Raw genomic sequence first — 15,069 nt, forward strand, 5'->3', positions numbered from 1 at the left:
CCTGCCTGCGACCAATCCCCTGCATCCCGGCCGGCATTCTAAGTCCCGCCTCCTTCATTCAAACCCATGCGGCCCTTCATCCAATCACCTGGCAGCATTCACTCACAAAGAGAATACTTACCAGCTGCCGCATCCTCTTCACCACTCGTTGTGGGCCGCATGCGGCCCGGGGGCCGCGAGTTTGACATGCTTGCTGTAGACTCTTTGCATTTACACAGAGAACTTTTGATATTTAGGAACTATCTTCAGTGCTTACTGTACATGTGTTATTTGGTCACAGATCCTGTGTTTATGTAGCAAGGAGGTTACAATGTTGTATGTCGATTTATGTCTCTTAATATTTGTGTTATAATAGATGATGTATGATAGACGTTTAGTATCGTGGAATGGTATCTTCTGCCATACACTTAGATTATGTTTGATGTTTGTCATATAATTTTGTCTGTGTGTATTCATGATTTGTTTGAAGTTCCCAGGACAAACCGTCTCAGCCATAGGATCGGCTACTCCGCACCACGCATCTTATGATTGTGACATGTTTGAGGTGGAGTTCAATACCCGGATCATAGAAGAGTATTCAGGGGAACAATTACCGAATGTTTCTTACCCTTGATAAAGTGCTTGTATGGCGCATAATGTTTTTGAGGTTTTTTCTTTTTTTAACCTCCTTGTTTTATCCATGTCGATAGAATAAAGAAATGTTTGGACGTTGCAAAGAGCCAGTCCATTCTTTGAGCTGTGCAGATGAACAATTAAGAACTGAACAAGCCAGGGACTGTACCAATTCCAACCTGCCAATGCCACCCACTGGCCTGCGCCACCTTTGCAGGTAGTAGTTGTGCTAATTTAGGACATCTCTGCCATACTGGTGGTGGCAGCCCAGGGCACTTATAATAGTGAGTGTCACTTGCACAGCCAGGCAGACAGCTATTGTTGCACATTATTATTAAACTGCAGCAATTGTGCTTTTAGAAGTATTATTAATCTAGCCAGCTGTTCCGTCCATGACCAAAGCCTCTTGAATGCTAGGTGCAGGGGCTGTATATTTGGGAGGAATCAGATGTTTATTTATCTTGATAAAAGTGAGCCATTCCACGGTGCCATGAGATAGTTTTGTCTGGCGGTCGGTAAGGATTGCATTAGTTGAACTAAACACTCTCTCTGACAACACACTTGCAGGAGGACAACTCAGCCACAGTTAGAAATGCAATGATCAATTGACCTGTGTTGCATACGGGAGAAATAATTACGGAAGCCGGTATCATTCAGCGAAAGTACCATCAGTCCAGCCTGAAGCATATAGAAAGCAGGTGAATACAGGTAAGGCTTAAAAAAATGCAAAAAATCACAGCAGTCAGCTGTTTCAGCACAAAGAGAGTACCTGTAACCTCTCTAAGTCCTCACAGTGAGGCACAGGATCAGCAAGCAGGAGGGCAGGCGGAAAGAGAAAAAAGGCAGTCAGGATTGCATAGCGGGCAGTTGCTCAGTGATCAGGAAACACGGGTGAGCCCCTGTGCTGTCAACTGAGCAAGTGCCCCCTATGCAATCCTGACTGCCCTTTTATCTTTCCGCCAGCCCTCCTGCTTGCTGATCCTGTGCCTGACTGTGAGGATTTAGGCTGAGTCCCCGCTGGCGCTGAGCGCGCTCATGCTTGGAGAGCGCTCCTATTGAGTGTCTTGAGTCTCCTCCTTAACCATGAATCGCGGATTATGTTTTTTTTGTTTGAATTATTAATCAATTGTGTGGATTGTCAGTGGTAAAAAAAAAGAAATTCGGAAAAGGGGAATTGCCCTTTTTTAGAAGGATCCCTGGGAATCCACAGACCAAAGAAAACAGACGATCAAAGACAGATCCAAATCCGCAAAAAAAAAATAGGCCCATCTCTAGTAATGTATACAAATCTTACAAAAATATGTTGCTGAAATGGATGCTAAATTATAAGCACTATGCCTCTAAGAAATTGCATTTTTGATCTTAATATTATTGTACAAAGCACCAAATTGCTTTGGATTATAATTTGATGTGCCTGGTTTTTTTTTAAATCTGTTCACGCATTTATGAGCTATGCTTTCACAAATAAAAATCTGAAAATATCAATCTGATATCTCAAAATAATATAATACTTAACTTTAGCTTTTGAAGTAAACTTTATCACTACAAACCTGTCAAATTGTATTTACTTCATATCTTCTTTTGCCAAATGTATAATATGCAAAAACATGGATTTGAACAATGCCCTATAGAACTATAATATGTCTAGCATTTATGCACTAGGCATAATATTGCTGCTATTTACAATACATATTGTGTAAAAAAAAGTGAAACCAAGAATAAGCAATCATGGTCTCTTTCCAACAAAATGACTGTACATTATAATCTTTGATCCTTTTATATTGGATTAAGAAGCTAACAATCTCTTGTTTTAATACCCTGTCACCTCATTAACGATCCATGTTATAATTCACATTCTCTGAAAAAAAGCAAAAAGTGCCACCAACATTTTCTTACACAAGTAAGCCGTAATAATTAATAATAATAATACAAATAAATATAAAAAATAATATATACCAGTAGACTCCACAATTCAGCTATAAAACTGAGACTACTGACAATCCCACTTTAGTCATTTAGTAGTACTGTATGATATGAAAGGTTTATTAGATTGTAAGCTCTTCGGAGCAGGGACTCCTTTCCCTAAATGTTACTTTTATGTCTGAAGCACTTCTCCCCTTTATGTGTTACTTATATTATTTCTTATTTGTTATCTATATGATTGTCAGGTGTATAACTGCTGCAAAGCGCTACGAATATTAATGGCGCTATATAAATAGACATACATACATACATTAGATATGGCTTGATCTACACATAATACAGGTATACAGTATGTTTCTGCACAAAATATTTCCTTAAATAACAGCTAAATGTACTGCAGTTTTACAATAATACCTACAGTATATGATGTTAATACTGAACTTTACATGATCCTACATTTGTTTTTGCCTACACATTAAAGGTGTCATGTATCTTACCTTAATATTCTAGTCCAAGAATGCCATGTCATCTTGGGGTTGATTCAGCTCAGAAAGTGGAAGATCCTTACCTGTGTGCACAATGTTGGCTGGATGTTCAATAATAGATGCAGAGTAATGGTATAAGAGGAAAAGATGTGCTGATGTCAGATGCCATTGAACAAAGGCATTGGGTTTCAGGATAAAGTATTCCCTTTCTTAGCTTGTTTTGAAGAAGTAACTCAGTAGTAATGTCACTGCCTTGGTCGTGGGTGAACCTGGTTCTAATACCAGCGTCAGCTGTCCTTGTGACCTGGGACTTATTGCTTTTGCAAAATTCTATGTACATACGAGCTGAGCACCACTCTGTAAACAGGTATTCTTAAGACTAGAGATGGATGCATTTTCACAGAAATTCGAATCCGCTGTGGATTTGCAATTTAATTTTAGCCGTAGATTTTTGCTAATCAGTTTCAAAAAGGCAGATTTGTTTTTCTTTTCTATCTCTAAAAATCCACAAGGACTCGCCCCCCCCCCCTCCACACCCCGCAAAAAAAATTCTAATCACACTGCACAACTGAGCATGCACTCCCTCTCTTAACCCCTCCTTCTCCTCTTCCTCTCTCACCCCCTCCTTCTCCTCTCTCCTATTCCCCTTACACCCCTCTCCCACCTCTCTCCCTCTCCTCAACCTCTTTCACCCCTCTCCCTCTCTCACCTCGATGACCCTTCTCTCACCCCTCTCCTTCTGTTCTCACCCATCTCCTCTCTCCTACCTGGCTTCGATGGAGGAGGATGGCGGGAAGCGGTGATGGCAGAAGAGGAGGACTACAGGAGCAGAGCAGAAGAGGAGGTGGGCGGTGCGGTGGCATTAGAAGAGGCGGACCACAGTAGAGGAGCAGCAGAGGAGTGAATGGAGTAACTGAGGAGGAGCACATGAGTTGAGAAAGAAGACAGTGTGTGGCAGGAGGTGAGAACTGCTGCTGTAGTACTAGTGAACTAGTGCTGTGCTCTTATAGGTCCAATGTTTAGAACATTTACTTAATCAAATTTGTAGCATTTAACTTAGTCTGTGACTGACTGCACTTATAGTACCCAGTCTGTGTCCTGTCCCAGAATTCGTGCCTGGCCTAAGCTCTTGTCTCTGTGTCTATTATATATGTTTTAAAGCAGTATATTATTATTGATAATAATAATAAGTATTATTAGCAAACTTGATACCTTCTACAATTCAATATGCCGTTTTGTCCTTGTGACAGGGTAAAAAAAAGCCACCAGCTATATGCCTGGCAGACATATGTTTAGTCTGCAGTGCAGCAGTGATGAGGTTAACTTCAGCTGGGAAGCTCATGGCAATTAGTTGAATCCCAGCTGCCTAATCAAGGTGTGTTAAAAACCCCAGGATGTGCGCACATGCAGGCTAGCTGGACAGGAGACAGGAGTGAGTTACTGAAGAGATTACTGATACAAGGTCTGTTTGCAAAATACATGGTTTATGAAATGTCTGTCACCTGCATACAAAAGAGTAGCTGCCTTATTTTTGCTCTGTCTACTAAAGAGAACCTTATTTTTGCTCTGTCTGCTAAAAGAAGCTATTTTTCTTTTGTTTACCGATGAGAAGTTATTTGTTTTTGGTGTGCTGTATCTTATAAGGCTAAAATAAATAAGCCTTATCCAAAGAACCTGCGTGTGTAGTTGCATGTACCCTGCAACAGTCCTCCAATGCAACTACAACAAACATCACTGCAAAATGCTCAGAGAACTGAGCTTGTAGTAAGAACCTGACTTACTACAGTCTAGGTTCCTAAAACTTGGTGTCCCAGCAATTGCCAAACCAATTGCTTCCATAGTCAACTCTATCCTGTCTGCAGGCCATATGCCTAAGACCTGGAAAACTGCCAGAGTTGTCCCAATCTTCAAAAGTGGGGACAAAAACACTGTCTCAAACTACAGGCCAATCTCCCTTCTCCCAATCCTATCCAAAGTCATGGAAAATTTTGTCCACTCCCAACTAAGCGATTACTATACTAAGAAAAATTCTCCTGGTCAGAAAGCGTATCGCACAGCAGATGCTAATGCCAATTATTGACTATGGAGACATAGTATGTGGCTCGGCACCTCAAACCCACCTTAGCAAACTTGACACCCTCTACAATTCAATTTGTCGTTTTGTTCTCCAATGCAACTATAACACACATCACTACGAAATGCTCAAAGAACTAGATTGGTCATCACTCGAGTCTAGGCGCAAAGTTCACCTTTCCTGTCTTGCCTTCAAATTCTTTATGGGCAAGCTACCCAGCTACCTGAACAAGCTCCTCACCCCTACCACATGCAGCACCTATCATCTGAGATCAGACTCCAAAAGACTGTTTATGGTTCCAGGGCTCAACAAAGTATCCGGACGTTCCTCCTTCTCTTACCGTACACCCCAAAACTGGAACAACCTACCAGAGACTCTCACATCCACCAACAGTTTAAGTTCTTTCAAATCTAAGGCTGTGTCACATTTTAACCTGGTCTGTAACTGTTTCATACGCCCATAATATTTATTATCTTTAACTGTGCATGCAATGTCTTGTATATCATGTATAACCTGCTCATTTATGTAACTGTATCTGTAACCATGTATTATTTGTCTTAACTCTGTGCCCAGGACATACTTGAAAACGAGAGGTAACTCTCAATTTATTACTTCCTGGTAAAATATTTTTAAAATAAATAAACTAGATTGGCCATCACTTAAGTCTAGGTGCAAAGTTCATCTTTCCTGTCTTGCCTTCAAATACTTTCTAGGCAATGGGCAAGGTACCCGTCTATCTGCAGAAGCTCCTCACCCCTACCACATGCAGCACTTATCATCTGAGATCTGACTCCAAAAGTCTGTTCATGGTCCCAAGGTTCAGCAAAGTATCCGTCCGCTCCTCCTTCTCTTACCGTGCACCCCAAAATTGGAACAATCTACCGGAGACTCTTACAGCCGCCACCAGTCTAAGCACTTTCAAAACTAAAGCTGTCTCACATTTTAATCTGGTCTGTAACGGTTACATACACCTATTACATATATTATCTCTTACTGTGCATGGAATGTCTTTTATATATTTCTAATTTTTTATATATTTTTTAACTTCTGTGCACCCAAGCAAGTTTGCTCATGTAGTATGTCAGTGCCGTTTTCCTGTACAATATATGTGTGTGTGTGTGTTGGTGTGTGGTCGGGTCCCCACTCACCTCCGTGGTGGGTGGGGGAAGGCTGCAGGGCGACCAAGTCGCAGGAACTCCAGGCCGCCATCTTGGATCCTCGCACATGCGCATTGGAGTCTGTGCGCATGCACAGTAGAATAGAAGTGTGCCGGCCATTACAGGTAGCATTGCACCACATTCTGAGGGACTGCATGTCCCAGCATGCTCTGGGGGCTGGACACGTGGGGCAGTAGAGCCAATAGGGCTCAAGGATCCATGCAGGGGCAAGTAGTGGAGTTTAGCGCGAAACAGAGTTGCGCCAGTCGGAGCAGGGACACCAACGGAGCAGGTAGTGTACAGGGAGCAGTGCTCCTCTGGACTAAGCCAGATTGCCCCATAGGCCACAGCTAGGCCCCAGTCCCTCCAGTTTGTGTGTTCTAGGGAAGGCCCCTAGATAGGGATGCTTCCCCAATAGCACATGGAAGTATTAGTACACTGGTGACCGGACTCCACGCAGTGAGCTGCGGCCTGCGGTCTGGGAGTAGAACACAGGCACACTATAGACTTTAAGGGAGACACTCCTGCTGGAGCTTCCTCAAGAGGCGAACACCTCCGGCAAGGAGAGAGAGGATTCAATAGACCCCGTGTCGTGGGCTCACAGTGCAGTCCTGCGGATCTCCAACTTAACCTGGACTGGGCTGAGACCAGGAGAGGTACCATGTGTACTAATGACCACACACAGGGGTAGCACAACTCCACACACTTTTGGTGGGTGTTGCTCTGTGTACACCATGGCGTTTAGGTGCCCAGGGCACCTCAATACTTTGGGGGAACCCCATCGGGGTGTGAACAGTGTGGTGGGTCATTGCATTGTGAAGAGGTTATGTCATAGTGTTATTATTATTAGCACATTAGTAAACTGTTATACTATATCTGTGTGTGCGTATTTCTCACTGCTGTATTGGTTCCTGTGAGGGGTTATCCTGTTGCGCTAGGATCCCTCCCAGGTGGAGGCGCTGTACCGAGGAGACGAGAGTTAACCCCAGGCTCCAAGCAGCAGAGGCTTAGACCTTCTGTGAGCCACAGGTAAAGGCAGCATGCGTAGTTAGCTTAGTTACAGGGAAAGAGGGCTACATATAAATTTGGAAAAACTAGAGGAAACAGCATACACACCCTGTACACTAGTGCATTACCAAAAAAATTAACAATTTATTAAAAAGGGATGGGGAGACAAATGCCCACTTAAAAGAAATAAAATAAAATCAAGCATAGAAAAAGATCCCAATACAGGCAACCGGCTGGACAATCTGCCAGCAGCTGAAGAAATTCTCAGTGGATATGATCCTGTACAGCAGCAGGAAACCCACAAAGTTTAATCACAGTGTGCCGACATCCATGGTAGAAATAATACTGTCCTCATAAGAGTCCGTTTTAACGCACACACACTGCAAGCTCTTATTCGTCCGCTTGGAGAGAGCCCCGAATTCGGCTGTATCAGCTGTTAGGCAGGAGAGCCTCATGCACGGCTTAGTTTGGCGTCCCGTACTAAGGCTGCGTGATGATGCAGATAGCCCTACGTGTTTCATTAGCGCTGGTTCTCTTTTGTACTATACAGTATATATATATACAGTTAGGTCTGGAAATAAGTGGACACTGATACAAGTTTTGTTATTTCAGCTGTGTACCAAAATAAATTCAAGTTACAGTTAAATAATGAATGTGGGATTAAAGTGCAGTCTATCAGCTTGTTACGCCAGTGCTGCCCGCAGACCAGACCCGTCCCCTGAGCTGAAGGGGGAAGTGGTAATACACGCACCCGCAGCAAAGGGAGCATGTCCGGAGTGTGGTATGAAGCGTTGCCAGGCCAGGTGTAGTAAGGTAGACAATACTTGCCGGTACCAGTTGTAGAGATAGAGTGAAGGATGCCTCGCCGAAGTCAGGGAGTGGAGAGTGGAGATAGGTCGTTGTCCAAGCCGTGTTCAAGGGGTTACCAGAGTGAGCATTGTCCAAGGAGTGCCGAGATCGAGAGCCAGAGGGGGTAGTCGTACGAGCCATGTCAGAACCTGTGAAAACACTGAGAGAATCCTGAAGTACTTCCATACAGAGACTATGTCGAGCAAAGACTGAGAGCAGAGAGGAGCTAGATAAAGCAGGAAGGTCCAATTAGGAACGGAGGCGGGACAGGAAGAGCTACAGGGAGACACTGCAGATTGGTGCAGGCATAACAGGCCGGGTGAGTCTTGTTAGTAACCTGAGTATGCCCGTGCAGTGTGCGGGGGCGGAGCCTGAGGTCCGGGGGACGGGAATAAGAGTGTGCAGACTGAGTGTGCTCCGTAACTCGTGTACGCGTGTGAACCAAGCCAGTGGATGGTGCAGGTGTGCATGCAGGAGGGCGCGGGCGCGCCCGGCGCTGAGCAGAGGAATCGCCGAGGGGAGTGATCCCGCGACGGCGGCAGGGGCGAGGAGCCGTGGAGGCCGGTAAGGCAGGATTGTTTTGTGTGTCCAGGGGCTCCCTGCGGGGAGGGAGTGCTCTGTGTGGGGAGAGAGGAGAACGCCGATTCCTGACAGTACCCCCCTCTTCAGGAACAGCCACAGGACGGTCCAATAGAAAAAACGAATGGCGCAGAGCCAGGGAGTCAGGTGTGGAGTAAAAAACTTTTTCTTTATTGCAGCATAGTAGGAGACAAATTCACCCCCTTGGGGGACACAGACAGGGACCTCCTATGCGTTTCAGACCAGCAGGTCCTTTATCTTGATAAAGGACCTGCTGGTCTGAAATGCGTAGGAGGTCCCTGTCTGTGTCCCTCAAGGGGGTGAATTTGTCTCCTACTATGCTGCAATAAAGAAAAAGTTTTTTACTCCACACCTGACTCCCTGGCTGTGCGCCATTCGTTTTTTCTACTGGACATATCTGGATTCTGGATCCTTCTTGGCTTGCACGCCGGCAAAGAAACCCTGGAGATGACGTGAGTGGGGCGTTTTGGTTTAGACTGTTATAGTTAAGTCTGACTGTTAAAAAGTCACTGTGTTACTTACAAGTCTTATTTGCCTGCCCACTCCCACTGGTGTCTCCAGGGGCCACATTATTTTATTATTGGATGTAGTTGCTGCGGGTTTGAGCACCCCAATTCTCTATCTATCTCAGGACGGTCCAAGAATGGTTTCTCTGGAAACTTTTTCCTGAAGGACTTAAGAAGGGCCGGGGCATGAATGTCCTTTGAAGGTACCCAGGATCTCTCTTCAGGGCCAAAGCCCTTCCACTGCACCAAGAACTGGAGCTGACCCCTGGATAGGCGAGAATCCAAAAGAGAGTGAACTTCGTATTCCTTGTTATTTTGTACAGTAATGGGATCCGGTTTACGAGTCTGATCCGGAAAGAAGTGACTGGAGATAAATGGTTTTAAGAGGGGCACATGAAAGACATTGGGAATCTTCATAATGGGTGGTAGTTGGAGCCGGAATGCCACGGGATTGATTTGTTCACAAATAGGGAAGGGACCCAGGAACTTAGGTGCCAGTTTAGGAGATGGTACCTTGAGGTGGATATTCCTAGAGGATAGCCATACCAGATCCCCTGGTTTGTAACTGGGCGCCGAACGACGACCACGATCGGCCTGTAGTTTCGATCTGCAGGAGGAGTTGAGAAGGGTAGACTGAATCCTGGACCATGCGGTTTGGAGGGAAGAAATGCGTTCATCTACGGCTGGTACTCCAGAAGGAATGTTGGGGATGGGAAGACAGGGAGGGTGGAACCCATAATTTATAAAGAAGGGCGACTCCCAGGTGGACTCGTTTTTTGCAGAATTTACGGCATACTCTGCCCAAGAGAGGAGTTGAGCCCAATCATCCTGGAAATCGGATATAAAACATCTCAGCTACTTCTCCAGGGATTGATTGATTCTCTCTGTTTGTCCATTGGACTGAGGATGATAGGTGGAAGAGAAAGAAGAAGAGATGCCCAATCTCTTCGTGAAAGCTCTCCAAAATTTGGATACGAACTGAGAACCTCTGTTAGAAACAATGGACGAAGGGATCCCATGAATCCGGAAAATCTGCTCCGTAAAGATATCAGCAAGGGCGGGGGAGGTGGGTAATCCTTTAAGTGGAATGAAATGGGACATCTTCGAGAACCTGTCCACGACCACCAAGATAGTGTTCATTCCTCTGGACCTGGGCAACTCCACGATGAAGTCCATAGACATGTGGGACCAGGGGCGGTCGGGAACTGGAAGGGGTAACAGAAAATCCTGAGGCTTTTGACGGAGAGTCTTGCTTTGAGCGCACGTGGGGCATGCGCGGGTAAACTCCAGAATATCTTGAGACATCCTTGGCCACCAGAAATTCCGACGAATGAGATCAGTAGTCTTCTTAAAACCTGGGTGACCTGCAGATTTAGAGGAGTGACCCCAAGACAGGACCTCTGGAACAAATTTGGATGGTACAAAGAGTTTGTTGTCGGGAACGACCAAGTCCTTGGGAATGCGTCTCTGGGAGTGCAAAATCTTGTCAAGATTCTTGAAAGAAGACGTGGCGAGAATCCTCTCATGTGGAAGGATAGTCTCCAAAGATTCCTCTGGCCTCTCTTCAGAAGAATGTATTCGGGAGAGTGCGTCTGCCTTTACGTTCTTGGTCACGGGGATATACACTGGCGACACACTTTATTCGAGCTCGGCTAGTCCCACGAATTCGGGTATACCCGGGTGTATTGAGGTTTGTGACTGTTTTCTGCCCGAGTACATTGAGGTATTTTCCAGGCAGGGATTGAAGCATTTTATTCCCGCTGGCTGCAATACTGCACAGTATATATATATATACTGCATTACAATTCATGAATTTATGCCATCTGGTAGACACGCGAAGCATTGCAGCCTATTAAATCCTAATCATTATCATTTAACAGATCAGCCGCCCGTCAGCCAGGCATGAACCCAGGCTGGGAAGGCAAACGCAACGGGGCTTGTCAGAGGTGAGGAGCGGCGCATTCCAGGTATCTGCCAGGTACATACTGGGTATTTGCTTGAATAAAGTGTGTCGGTGCAGTAGGAAAGGTGAAAATCGAATCGAGAAAAAAAAAGAGCCCAACGAGCCTGTCGTGGACCAAGGCGTCGAGTGTTCTCTATGTAAAGAAGGTTCTTGTGGTCCGTGAGAATAGTAAATGGCTCTTTCGACCCCTCTAGCAGGTGTCTCCACTCTTGAAGAGCCATCTTCACGGCCAGAAGTTCCCTGTTATCCACGTCATAGTTTCTCTCGGCAGACGAGAATTTCTTGGAAAAATATGCACAGGGATGTAACTTATCTTGGGGCGTGGGTCTCTGAGAAAGAACGGCACCAGCGCCGCAATCAGAAGCGTCGACCTCCAGGACGAAGGGAAGTTCAATGTTGGGATGAAGGAGAATAGGTGCGGATATAAAGGCTTCCTTGAGTGTCTCAAAGGCGGAGATGGCCTCGGATGACCAAGCAGAATGATCAGCTCCTTTTTTGGTGAGCGCAGTAAGGGGTGCCACAATGGTGGAAAAACTCCGTATAAACTTACGATAATAATTAGCGAACCCTAAAAAACGTTGTATGGCCTTGAGAGAGTTGAGTCTTGGCCATTCAGTGACTGCTTGAAGTTTTCCGGAGTCCATCATAAAGCCCTCATCGGAAATGATGTACCCCAGGAACGGAGTAGAGGTCTGATGAAAGGTGCACTTCTCCAGTTTGGCGTACAAATGGTGTTCACGGAGACGGGAAAGGACGTAGGAGGTGTGGCGTATATGGTCCTGGAGATCTTTGGAAAAAATCAGGATATCATCCAAGTATACAAAAACAAAAATATTGAGTACCTTACGAAAGACGTCGTTGATGAAATCCTGGAAGACAGCGGGAGCATTACATAAACCGGAAGGCATTACCAGATATTCGTAGTGTCCACTACGCGTGTTGAAGGCCGTCTTCCATTCATCCCCCTTCCTGATGCGCACCAGGTTATAGGCACCACGTAGATCCAACTTGGAAAAAATCTTGGCCCCCTGTAATTTATACAACAGTTCGGTAATAAGGGGAAGGGGGTAACGATTTTTAATAGTTATGTGGTTTAAACCCCTGTAGTCGATGCAAGGCCTCAACGACCCGTCCTTTTTCTTGACGAAGAAAAACCCAGCCCCTGCTGGGGAATTGGAGTGACGAATAAAGCCTTTCTTGAGTTTCTCCTGGATATATTCATCCATAGCGTGAGATTCTGGTAATGACAAGGGGTAGGTCTTGGACTTGGATAGGGAGTAACCTGGAACTAGATCAATCGGACAATCGTAAGTCCTGTGTGGCGGCAAAAGGTCTGACTGTACCTTATTGAAAACGTCCCGGAATTGATGGTAAACGGAAGGTAGAATAACTTCGGGAACAGAGGTATTGGCCAGCAGTTGATGAGTCTCACCTGACCTCGGCCTCCAGGAAATGGGAGCAGAGGAAGTCCAGTCAATGAGAGGATTGTTAAGCTGTAGCCAAGGAAGACCAAGGGTGATGGTTATCCCAGGAGCGTGAATGGCATCGAGAACTAAGATCTCCTTGTGCAGATGTGAGGACAGAAGCAAGGGAGCTGTCTCTAAGGAGATGTGGGCCGGGGTAAGAGGACGTCCATCGATACCGACGAGTGCGATGGGAACCTTCTTTCCCACGAGTGGTATACGGTTTAACCTGGCGAATTCAAGATCCACGAAGTTTCCTCCAGCTCCTGAGTCAATGAAAGCGGCGGTAGAAGTCTTGAACTTATCGCCTGAAAGGGAGACTGGAAATGTAAGTTTCTTAGGGAGTTCACCTTTAGAAAGGGGACGTGGAGACATTACACCCAGAGAGAGTACCTCTGTACTTACTGGGTGTTCCCGTTTCCCGGAAACAGTGGACACTCCCGAACCAGATGTTCCATGGATCCGCAGTAGAAACACAATCCCCCGGCGTGGCGGAACTGCCGTATCGGTGTGCGGATGCGTTGTACCCCAATTGCATTGGCTCTGGCAACTCCAGTGCAGGACGAAGAGGTATGGTAGCACTTGGGGGAGCAGGAGTGTTGCTGGGAGTACTGGAGAACGGAACTTGAAAGTTATGGAAGCGAGTGCGCTGACGCTCAGAGCGGCGTACCTGGATACGTTGATCCACTCGGACAGCCAAATCAATGAGGACCTCCAATTGATTCGGCCTGGATTGGCGAGAGAGTTCGTCCTTGCTGGGATCTGCCAGGCCTTGCCAGAATACGGAGACGAGAGCCTCTTGTCCCCAGTTAGTCTCGGCTGCTAGAGTCCGGAATTCCACAGCATACTGTGTCACCATTCGCCGTCACTGAGTGATCTGGAGGAGAGAAACAGATGCCATCTCCCGACGAGCGGGAGAATCGAATACTCGTTGAAACTCGGCTTTAAATGCCGGGTAATCTTGGGTAAGGTCAGAACGTCGCTCCCAAACCAGGGAAGCTCAAGCCAGGGCGCTGCCAGTGAGAAGGTTATAAATGTAGGCTACCTTCTTGCGATCAGTATTGTAGAGATGGGGGGCCATTTCAAACTGCACCCCACACTGGTTTAGGAAACCCCTACAATCTTGCGGTTCACCTGCATACGGCTTGGGGGGAGGAATCCTTACATCTGAGCTGCTAACTGCGCTTGCGGAGTGGGGGCTTACATCTGGCGGGGTCACCGTCGGTACCCTGTCTGAGAGTACTGCGACCTGACGTTTAAGTGCCACAATTTGATCCGCCATGGTCTGGTTTTGCTGAAGCAGATTGGAGAGAAACTGTTGAAGTTCGGTCTGGTCTGCGTCTTGTGGGCTCGACATAATGTTACGCCGGTGCTGCCCGCAGACCAGACCCGTCCCCTGAGCTGAAGGGGGAAGTGGTAATACACACACCCGTAGCAAAGGGAGCGTGTCCGGAGTGTGGTATGAAGCGTTGCCAGGCCAGGTGTAGTAAGGTAGACAATACTTGCCGGTACCGGTTGTAGAGATAGAGTGAAGGATGCCGCGCCGAAGTCAGGGAGTGGAGAGTGCAGATAGGTCGTTGTCCAAGCCGTGTTCAAGAGGTTACCAGAGTGAGCGTTGTCCAAGGAGTGCCGAGATCGAGAGCCAGAGGGGGTAGTCGTACGAGCCACGTCAGAACCTGTGAAAACACTGAGAGAATCCTGAAGTACTTCCATACAGAGACTATGTCGAGCAAAGACTGAGAGCAGAGAGGAGCTAGATAAAGCAGGAAGGTCCAATTAGGAACGGAGGCGGGACAGGAAGAGCTACAGGGAGACACTGCAGATTGGTGCAGGCATAACAGGCCGGGTGAGTCTTGTTAGTAACCTGAGTATGCCCGTGCAGTGTGCGGGGGCGGAGCCTGAGGTCCGGGGGACGGGAATAAGAGTGTGCAGACTGAGTGTGCTCCGTAACTCGTGTACGCGTGTGAACCAAGCCAGTGGATGGTGCAGGTGTGCATGCAGGAGGGCGCGGGCGCGCCCGGCGCTGAGCAGAGGAATCGCCGAGGGGAGTGATCCCGCGACGGCGGCAGGGGCGAGGAGCCGTGGAGGCCGGTAAGGCAGGATTGTTTTGTGTGTCCAGGGGCTCCCTGCGGGGAGGGAGTGCTCTGTGTGGGGAGAGAGGAGAACGCCGATTCCTGACAGTACCCCCCTCTTCAGGAACAGCCTCAGGACGGTCCAATAGAAAAAACGAATGGCGCAGAGCCAGGGAGTCAGGTGTGGAGTAAAAAACTTTTTCTTTATTGCAGCATAGTAGGAGACAAATTCACCCCCTTGGGGGACACAGACAGGGACCTCCTACGCGTTTCAGACCAGCAGGTCCTTTATCTTGATAAAGGACCTGCTGGTCTGAAATGCGTAGGAGGTCCCTGTCTGTGTCCCTCAAGGGGGTG

General features: G+C 46.8%; 1 long non-coding RNA gene across 1 annotated transcript in view; it reads left to right on the top strand.

The window, feature by feature from the left end:
- The first annotated feature begins 693 nt into the window (after positions 1-693).
- Positions 694-15,069, top strand: part of LOC142496497 (uncharacterized) — a 51,194-nt gene continuing 36,818 nt past the window's right edge. Inside the window, exons 1-2 of the long non-coding RNA XR_012802021.1 lie at positions 694-829; positions 1,180-1,320. This is a non-coding gene — a long non-coding RNA (uncharacterized LOC142496497). The remainder of the gene's footprint in view (positions 830-1,179; positions 1,321-15,069) is intronic.

The sequence above is a fragment of the Ascaphus truei genome, chromosome 6, assembly GCF_040206685.1.
Source record: "Ascaphus truei isolate aAscTru1 chromosome 6, aAscTru1.hap1, whole genome shotgun sequence".
Taxonomy (NCBI): Eukaryota; Metazoa; Chordata; class Amphibia; order Anura; family Ascaphidae; genus Ascaphus; species Ascaphus truei.